This window comes from Heterodontus francisci, chromosome 16 (assembly GCF_036365525.1).
Source record: "Heterodontus francisci isolate sHetFra1 chromosome 16, sHetFra1.hap1, whole genome shotgun sequence".
Classification (NCBI taxonomy): Eukaryota; Metazoa; Chordata; class Chondrichthyes; order Heterodontiformes; family Heterodontidae; genus Heterodontus; species Heterodontus francisci.
In genome coordinates this window covers 63987655-63996878 of record NC_090386.1, presented here as the reverse complement: position 1 = coordinate 63996878, position 9224 = coordinate 63987655, and positions in this window count along the sequence as shown.

Below are 9224 nucleotides of genomic sequence, written 5' to 3'. Positions count from 1 at the left end.
TTATGCTGATAGACTTGAGAACTATTCTTGTAATCTTAAGTTTACTAACTCTATCATTAATTACACCTGTGTACTTTTAATATTCAATATTAAAATACTACTAATTGTGTGATACGAAAAGTGTGAAGAAAAAATCTGTCAGTGAAGAATTTCTTCCCTGATTTCTATGATTGCTTTGGCAAGATTAATTGGTTTACACATTAGTGCACTGGTCCTCTGAGGGATGTAGATATGGATATAATTATTTAATTTGGACTGATTAATATTGGATAGTTCAAGCGAGCCAAATTTTAGGTATGTAATAGACCTTACATGTGTTTGGTAAATAGTTCTTTGATGATGTGGCTAAGGGTCCATCTAATTTTCTTTTAGGTAATATACAGTGTTTTTAATTGGTTTACCGACTGCATAATTATTCTGAAAGTGTATATATAAAATTTAATTTTATACAAATTTCTTTCTTATTAATGTTCAGTAGCATGGTGGTTATGTTACTGTACCAGTAATCCAGAGGCCTTAACTAATAATCTGGAGATGAAAGTTCAAATCCCACCTTGGCAGTTGGGGAAATTACATTCGACTAATTGAATAAATCTGAAATAAAAAGCTAGTATCAGTAATGTGACCGTGTAATTACTGGATTGTCGTAAAAACCCATCTGATTCTCTAATGCCCTTTAGGGAAGGAAATCTGCCGCCCTTACCCTGCCTGGCCTATATGTGACTCCAGACCCCAGCAATATGGTTGACTCTTGGTTGTCTCTGAAATGGCCTAGGAAACCAATCAATTGTATCAAACTGTTATGAAAAAGTATAAGAATAAAAGAAATGGACTGATGGACCACCTGGCATCAAACTTGGCATTGGATTTGGACATGAGAAAAAGCATACCCAGCGCAGTCAACCCTGCATAGTTCTTCTCACCAACTTCTGGGGACTTGTGCAAAAATTAGGAGAACTGTCTCACAGACTTCTCAAGCAACAGCCTGACATTGTCATACTCACTGAATCATACCTTTCAACGAACGTCCCAGACTCCTTCATCATCACCCTTGGGTGGCAGCACTGTGGCATACAGTCAGGAGGGAGTGGCCCTGGGAGTCTTCAACATTTACTCAGACCCCCATAAAATGTCATGCCATCAGGTCAAAGATGGGCAAGAAAACTTCCTGCTGATTACCATCTACCATTCTCCCTCAGCTGATGAATCAGTACTCCTCCATGTTGAACACTGCTTGGAAGAAGCACTGAGGATGCTCTGGGTGGAGAACTTCAATGTCCATCATCAAGAATACCTCAGTAGCACCACTACTGGCCTAGCTGTATGAGTCCTGAAGGACATAGTTGCCAGGCAGGACTTACAGCATATGGTGAGAGAGCCAACATGACGAAAAACCTCCTTGACCTTGTCCTCATTAACCTGTCTGCCGCAAGTGCACTGTCCATGGCAGTATTGGGTGGGAGTGACAAAAGCACAGTCCTTGTGGAGATAAAGTCTTAACTGGACCAGTTACATAAATACTGTGGTCACAAGAGCAGGTCAGAGGGTGGGTATTCTGTGGTGAGTGACTCACCTTCTGATTTCCCAAAACTTTTCCACTAGCTACAAGGCACAAGTCAGAAGCATGATAGAATGGCTGCAGCTCCAACAACACTCAAGAAGCTCAACACCATCCAGGACAATGCAGCATGCTTGATTGTTACCCCATCCACCACATTCAATCCCTTCACAACTGGTGAAACATGGCTGCAGTGTGTGCCATTTACAAGATGGACTGCAGCATATTGCCAAGGCTTCTTCAACAGCACCTCCCAAACATGTGACCTCTATCACCTAAAAGAACAAGGGCAGCAAACGCAGGGGAACATCACCACTTGCAAGTCTGCCTCCAAGTCACACACCATCCTGGCTAGGAAGTATATTGCTGTTCCTTTATCGTCACTGGCTCAAATTCCTGGAACTCATCCCTAACAGCATTGTAGAGTACTTTCAACAAATAGACTGCAGTGGTTGAAGGAAATAGCCCACCATTACCATTTCAAGGACAATTAGGCATTGGCAATAAATCCAGCAATGCCAGTGACACCCACATCCTGTGAATGAATAATAAAAATACAATAACAGTCTATCAAAAGCCATCTATCTGCATGCAAATAAATCTAGCATTTACCACATATCCATCACATCTGTCACACTATCAAACTTGAAATTATCACTTGAAAGTCTCCACCAGACTTACACCTGACTGGCTACAATTTGATATTCATAAAAGAAGTTGCAATTGAATAAGTTGGAATCTGCCAATAAACAAGTACCAAGGAGCTATGGAACCTACCAATCAGTAATCAATAAGCAGCAAATACATATAAGTAAAACAACTAGCAAAGCAAAGAGGAACTAATGAAATCACTCAAAATATTTTTCAAAATCCTTTCAAGCATCATCTTGTTTTGTCAGTAACTCATGGATATGGTACTAAAATAAAGGATTATGTTTCTGCTTTGAGTACTTCAAATTGTGTTAGTTAGGTTACAGTTCACGTTTTAGCTAAAATGTACTTGCATAATCACAAACATAAAAACTTCCATGAACCAAGCCAATCGAGCAGAGAAATAGAAAATAATTGTTTATTTTTTTCTTTGCATTAAAAAAATTAATTGATATATTCAATAGTGTAGCTGAAAATGGGTTTATCACAAAAATAATCAGTTTTGATCACTTGATTTTAAATCACTAAAAATGATCACTGAAAAAAGACTATACTGAACCATTTATTAGTTTCATTTTAAAATGCACCTACTAGTGTCTGTGTGCCTGAAAAAGTGAGCTCACTTTGAAGGGCCTCCTCCAATGGCCACCTATGTGTGCAATAGGCGGAAACTCCCGAACCTCTTTATTTCGATCTGGGGTGTGACCAGATTTGTGGACTGGGCCGGCTTTGGGAAAAAAATGATTTTAAACCAGCATTAAAGATCACAGAAACTCAATTTACATAAATTACCTTTAAAGTTCCCGATCTTTTGCACTACTTTGGCTGATTTCACTTACATTGTGCTGATAAGAATAGTGGAAGTTCTACCATAAGATTTTTTACATTATAAACACACTAAAAGTCACATAATTCACAGTAAAATTGTTAAATTTAGTATATGCTCCCTGTAAGATTTTTGTATGTTGGGGTGGGATGTTGGCTGGTCTTTGACCCACAAGGTACAAACATTGGTTTCTTAAATCAAGATAGAGAATTTATTAAGTTTTTTAAATATTTGTTCATGGGATGTGGATGTTGCTGGCTGGGCCAGTATTTATTGCCCATCCCTAATTGCCCTTGAGAAAGTGGTGGTGAGCTGCCTTCTTGAACTGTTGCAGTCCCTGGGGTGTAGGTACAGCAACAGTGTTGTTAGGAAGGGAGTTCCAGGATTTTGACCTATTGAAAGTGAAGGAATGGCGACATAGTTCCAAGTCAGGATGGTGTGTGGCTGTGAGGGGAAGTGCAAGTGGTGATGTTCCCATGAATCTGCTGCCCTTGTCCTTCCAGGTGGCAGAGTTTGCGGGTTTGGAAGTTACACACTGCTGTCACTGTGCATTGGTGGTGAAGGGGTGAATGTGCCAGTCAAATGGACTGCTTTGTCCTAATATCCTGGAGTATTCCATCACACTCCTGACTTGTGCCTTGTGGACAGGCATTGCAGAGATAGGAGGTGAGTTACTTGCTGCAGAATTCCCAGCCTCTGACCTGCTCTTGTAGCCACAGTATTTATGTGGCTGGTCCAGTTCTGATTCTGGTTAATGGTAACCATCAGGATGTTGATAGTGGGGGATTCAGTGATGGTAATGATATTGAACATCAAGGGGATATGGTTAGATTCTCTTGTTTGAGATGGTCTCACGCTTGTGTGATGTGAATGTTACTTGCCACTTATCAGCCCAAACTTGGATGTTGTCCAGGTCTTGCTTAATCTGGACATGGGCTGCTTCAGTATCTGAGGAGACACGAATGATGCTGAACATTGTGCGATCATCAGCGAACATCCCCACTTCTGACCTTATGATGGAGAGAAGGTCATTGATGAAACAGCAGAAGATAGCTGGGCCTAGGACACTACCCTGAGGAACTCCTGCAGTGATGTTCTGGGACTGAGATGATTGACCTCCAACAATCACAACCATCTTCCTTGCACTAGGTATGACTCCAACCAGCGGAGAGTTTCCTCCCCGATTCCCATTGACTCCAGTTTTGCTAGGGCTCCTTGTTGCCATACTTGGTCAAATGCTGCCTTGATATCAAGGGCAGTCACTCTCACCTTACCTCTGGAGTTCTGCTCTTTTGTCTATGTTTGGACCAAGGCTGTAATGAGGTCAGGAGCTGAGTGGCCCTGGTGGAAACAAATTGTGCATCAATAGGCAGGTTATTGCTGAGCAAGTGCTGCTTGATAGCACCGTCGATGACCAAATGTTGAGGACTCCTTGGGCAAATCCCTCCCAATTGTAGAGCACTGTGCCGCCACCTCTGGTGGATCTGTCCTGTCGGTGGGACAGGATACACCCAGGATGGTGATGTCTGGAACGTTGTCTGTAAGGTATGACTCTGTGAGATTGTCAGGCTGTTGCTTGACTAGTCTGTGGGACAGCTCTCCCAATTTTGGCACAAGCCCCCAGATATTAGTAAGGAGGGCGTTTCAGAGTTGACAGGCCTGCGTTTGCCATTGTCGTTTCCAGTGCCTAGGTCGATGGCATGTGATCCATTTGGTTTCATTCCTTTTTTAAACTTCGTAGCAGTTTGTTACAACTGAGTGGCTTGCTAGGCCATTTCAGTGGGCATTTAAGAGTCAACCACATTGTTGTGGGTCTGGAGTCATATGTAGGCCAGACCAGGTAAGGACGGCAGATTTCCTTCCCTAAAGAACATTAGTGAACCAGGTGGGTTTTTACAACAATTGACAATGGTTTCATGGTCACCATTAGACTAGCTTCTTAATTCCAGGTTTATTAATTGAATTCAAATTTCACCATCTGCCGTGGTGGGTTTCAAACCCACGTCCCCAAAGCATTAGCCTGTGCCTCTGGATTATTAGTCCAGTAACATTACGACTACGCCACCGCCTCCCCCAAGTACAGCAAGAGTATACAAGCAATACTTAACCAACGGCAGTCGCTATATGGCGGACTGTCCTCGGTTCTTGCTTCCCGAGCTGCTGTGATGCAGTCTTCGCTTTTGCAGCATTCTGTTAACTATACGGTGGTCTCTTCTTTGAATCGGTGCACCCGATGTCTCTCAGCACCTTTCATTTACCCGCCCCCCCACTTCGAGGATTTCTTCATTCCATATTAGGTTATATTCCACCTTAACCCTTTTGATTGGTCAGGTATGACCTCACCTTCTATATATTGTCTCTTCTTGATTAGTTCATAACAGTAAGATTGGCCAGATATGACCTCACCCGATACATTGTCTCTGCAGATAGCTTTATGGCCTAATTCATTGTCACACAATGGGGAATGTTTGCTATCCCCATCAACATTCCAGCATGAATGGTCTCCGAATAACTTTATCGGCATTTCCATCCTCCAAGTCTATCACTTATTGTGACTCTGAGTCTTGTTACAACCGACAGCTCCTGTCAAAGCTCCCAATCAAAATATATGATTCTGATTGTGGTGGGACCAATGTACTGTTAATTCAATCCCGTTGTTCCACAGATCGGATAACATATCATTTAAAAGCTTTCCAAATTAAAGGAAGACCCACCAAATTGTACCATCTATTAACCCCCGATTGAGGCTAACCAAACCAGGTGTCTTTAAATCAACAAATTAACTCTTTAATTAAAAGAACTAAATTCTTAAACAATATGAACACTTAAAAATAGAAACATTAGAGTCCTTGCAAATTTACAGTCCAATGTTGTTCGAAGTCCCTCGCAGAATGTCTGAAGCGGAAATAAAGGTTCTTCCACAGTAGAACAGTCCATAGTCTAACTTCAGTAGGTGATGCTTTCCTTCTCCAGTGAATTTCAACAATTAACAACTTGCAAACACTTTCAATGGAATCAATCTGACTTTAGAGTTTTTTAAGGGATAAAAAATTGTCACAGTCTAACTTCTCTTTCTTCAGTTTAAACTACCAGAGATCTCTGTCTTTGCTTGACTACTTAGAATTTCGAGAAATAATAATGAAACAGACAAAAATCCTATTTCCTTCAATTTAAATGGTTGAGAGCTCTTTTTCAGTGCTGACACCACAGCTGTCTGTCTTCTACCTGTGTTCAGTTAGGACAAACTGTCTTACTAACTGCTAGTTCAAACTGAATTGTAACAAATGTATCGCATCAGGCTTACGCCCAGTGGCTGTTTCCATGGTATCGAGAATGCACTCTTTGAATCACAGTCTCCAAATGGCCATTTCTAAGGCAACGAAAATGCACCTTCCTATAACTCCTAAGGCTTGCAGGCTCTTAAAGCAATACTGATCCCTTGCAAGCCTGAAAGGCAAACGGCATATTCTGAAAAAAAACTACAGGACCATGACACCTCCGCCCCTAGCAGAATGAAATGCCATTCCCAAAAAGCGTTTCATTACAATGGGTAAAAAAGTACAAATTGAAAAAAATGCTAACACTTTCTTTTTCACACATTACAGATATACACATTTCTAAAAAAAAATGTTTAGACAGCAACAAGTTCCACCAGAACATTTCAAAAAGGTTGTTCCAATTAACACATTTCAAATTTACCAGCATAGTCTTCCAATTGTTTTGTGTTTTCCTTCCAAGTGTCCCTATTGTCCATCACCTCAGCCAGCTGAGCTGCACTGCTAGGAGCGCTGACCACTACTGGGTTCACTATTCTCTGAGAAGTTTCTCGAGTACCCCTTAACCTATGTGGCATCACTTGACACTGTCCAGTGTAACAGAAGCTGATTTTTCCTTACCCTGGGGTGTCAAAGGAATTTGACAGTATCCTTCCAACACATCTGTCTCTTTAAGACACATTGTGTTGCCCACTCTGTCCTTACAGTCCTTTAAATGAGAATTTGGGTGGGAGTCTGCCTTCTTTACCACAGTGGCTTTTCTAGAGTCTATGCAAGTTTGAGCCGTCCCACCAGGTTTAATCATCAAGACCATCTGTGAATTCCAACTGTCCTGACTAGGTTCATCTAAGCTGCCCTTCAGCATGCATTGTACCTCTGCTTCCACCTGGGCCTGTCTGTCTGGACCTAAGCAACAAGGATGTCGCTTTAAAGGGATGGTTCCCCCTATACCCACATCATGTGTGGCTAAGGTTGTACATCCTGGCTATCCCTACAAACTTTTTGAAACATTGTGAAAACCCTGGTTAGGGCTTCACGCTGCTTTGCCTCTAAGTGTAAAAGTCTATTGTTTAATTTTCCTAGACATTCTGCATTCGCTGATTGGATAGTTGGAGGTTCAATCTGAGAATTTCCTAGGCCTACTTCTGCCTCATCCTCACTATCCGTTTCCTTCTCCACAGTCCCAATTACCTGACATACCTGTACTGGCTTATCCTCCTCCCTGCGGTAATATGGTTTGAACAAATTAATGTGACACAACCGATTCTTCATCCGGCGATCAGGGGTGTCAATCAAGTAATCTACTTACCCACTCTTGTGTTCACTCTATATGGGCCACGGAACAGTGCTTTCACTGTTTCTCCCTGTGACGGTAACAACACTCCTGGTTTTATGGTAGGTTGTGGTTTTCCCACTGTTTGACAGGTGTGGCATTTCCTACAAAATTATCCCACATCGTTTGTAAGACCTGGCCAGGAATAATGATTGCTTATGTGTGATTTGGTCTTCCGAATTCCCCCATGTCCTGAAAAAGGAATGCCGTGTGCTAACCTTAATAATCCTTGTCGATATTTAGGTGGTACCACTATCTGTTCAACAACTGTCCAGTCTTCGTCGGCAGGTCTATGAGGCGGAATCCATTTCCTCCTCAAAACCCCATATGCCATATAATAGCCTTCTGGAACTCCTTTAACCTCAGCTTCTGACAGTGCCATCTGCTATTTGGTAGATCTCTGGATCAGCTTACTGTGCTGCAATGATAGACGATCTGTTAAACATCTCATTTGGGTTATCTAAATCCCTAATTAAGGTTTCAGATGCCTGATTATTTATTCGTGGTGCCCCTTTTATCTCCAACAACGGATCCTGTTTAGCTATTGCTCGGGAAACTACACACGCAGGAAATATTATTTATTTTATTTAGAGATACAGCACTCAAACAGGCCCTTCAGCCCACTAAGCCTGTGCATCAACCACCCATTTATACTAATCCTACATTAATCCCATTACCCTCTCACATCCCACAATTCTCCTACCTATACTAGGGGCAATTTATAATGGCCAATTTACCTATCAACCTGCAAGTCTTTGTCTGTGGGAGGAAACAGGAGCACCCAGCGAAAACCCACGCGCTCACAGGGAAAACTTGCAAAATCTGCACGGGCAGTACCCAGAATCGAACCCGGGTCGCTGGAGCTGTGAAGCTGCAGTGCTAACCACTGCACCACTGTGCCGCCCACATTTTTGGAACTTGCTCCTGTAATTGCTCCGTTTCCTTAATTTCACATGGTTCCTCTGTAACCATAGGAGAAACTGATATTTTTGATCCTGCCAAATCATTCCCGAGGAGTAAATCAATTCCCTTTACTGGTTAACTGTGGACAACACCTATAGTTACGACCCCAGTTATTAAGTCACTCTCTAGGCATACTTTATACAAAGGTACGGGTATACAAACCCCGCCAATTCCATTAACTAAAACTTTCGCGTTCAAGGTTCTCTCTGGTGGAAACCTCATATCTTTCCCCAGCAAGAGTGTTTGGGTTGCTCCCGTATCCCTGAGTATAAGGATAGGTTTTCCTGCCTCACTTACAGGATATGGAGTTATTCTCCCCTTTGACAAAAATTCATTATAACACTCAGGTATTTTATTCTTAACCTCCACACTCCTCTTAGTTTTAGTATCTGGTTTCACATTCACAGCTGTCGTTAAAGCTATAGCCTGGTCTGCTATACTCTCAGTAGGAGTCTTTTCCTCTGCACTAACTTTGCATACCCCAACAAGTCCGATGGATTTACCTCACAATTTCCAGCACTCTGAATGAAGATGACCTGTTTTGTTGCAATGATAACACTTTGACTTGCGAACCTCACTTCTACCCTCAGCACCTTCCTTTCTGACTGAGGAAGTGAT